The sequence below is a fragment of the Arachis duranensis genome, chromosome 2 (genome assembly GCF_000817695.3).
Source record: "Arachis duranensis cultivar V14167 chromosome 2, aradu.V14167.gnm2.J7QH, whole genome shotgun sequence".
In the NCBI taxonomy this organism is placed as follows: domain Eukaryota; kingdom Viridiplantae; phylum Streptophyta; class Magnoliopsida; order Fabales; family Fabaceae; genus Arachis; species Arachis duranensis.
Window position 1 is genome coordinate 35,350,681 of NC_029773.3, and position 1,422 is coordinate 35,352,102.

Sequence of the window (1,422 nt, forward strand, 5' to 3'; positions counted from 1 at the left end):
AACGCCACTGAGGAAGACCTCAATGGACGTCCACTGGCCTCCAATGAGTTCCCTATTGAGGAACCATGGGAATCTGAACTGAGGCCATAGAGATCCCATTGGATTTACTTCTGCCATTCATGAGCTCTGATGAGTATTCTTCCTCTGAAGAGGATGAGGATGTCACTGAAGAGCAAGTTGCTAAATACCTTGGAGCAATCATGAAGTTAAATGACAAGTTATTTGGAAATGAGACTTGGGAGGATGAACCCCCTCTGCTCACCAAAGAACTGGATGACTTGTCTAGGCAGAAATTACCTCAAAAGAGACAGGATCCTGGGAAGTTTTTAATACTTTGTACCATAGGCACCATGACCTTTAAGAAGGCCTTGTGTGACCTAGGGTCAAGTGTAAACCTCATGCCTCTCTCTGTAATGGAGAAGCTAGGGATCTTTGAGGTGCAAGCTACAAAAATCTCACTAGAGATGGCAGACAACTCAAGAAAATAAGCTTATGGACTTGTAGAGGATGTTCTGGTAAAAGTTGAAGACCATTACATCCCTGCTGATTTCATAGTACTAGAGACTGGGAAGTGCATGGATGAATCCATCATCCTTGGCAGACCCTTCCTAGCCACAGCAAAGGTTGTGATTGATGTTGATAGAGGAGAATTGATCATTCAAGTGAATGAAGAATCCTTTGTGTTCAAGGCTCAAGGATATCCCTCTGTCATCATGGAGAGGAAGCATGAAGAGCTTCTCTCAAAACAGAGTCAAACATAGCCCCCACAGTCAAACTCTAAGTTTGGTGTTGGGAGGCCACAACCAAATTCTAAGTTTGGTGTTGAACCCCCACATTCAAACTCTAAGTTTGGTGTTGGGAGGTTCCAACATTGATCTGAACATCTCTGAGGCTCCATGAGAGCCCACTGTCAAGCTACTGACATTAAAGAAGCGCTTGTTGAGAGGCAACCCAATGTTATATTTTATCTATTTTCCTTTGTTATTTTATGTTTTCTGTAGGTTGATGATCATGAGAAGTCACAAAATCAATAGAAAGAGCAAAAACAGAATAAAAAATAGAAAGAAAAATAGCACACCCTGGAGGAAGATCTTGCTGGCGTTTAAACGCCAGTAAGGCTAGCAGATGGGCGTTTAACGCCCAGTCTGGCACCATTCTGGGCGTTAAACGCCAGAAAGGGGTACCAGACTGGCGTTAAACGCCAGGAAAGGGCAAGAAGTTGGCGTTAAATGCCAGAAATGGGCACCAGCCCGGCGTTTAACGCCAGAATTGGCATGAAGAGCAATTTTACTCATCACTTGGTGCAGGGATGACTTTTTCTTGACACCTTAGGATCTTTGGACCCCACAGGATCCCCACCTACCCCACCACTCTCTCTCTTCTTCACCACTCACATCCATCCTTCATAAAACCCCACCTACC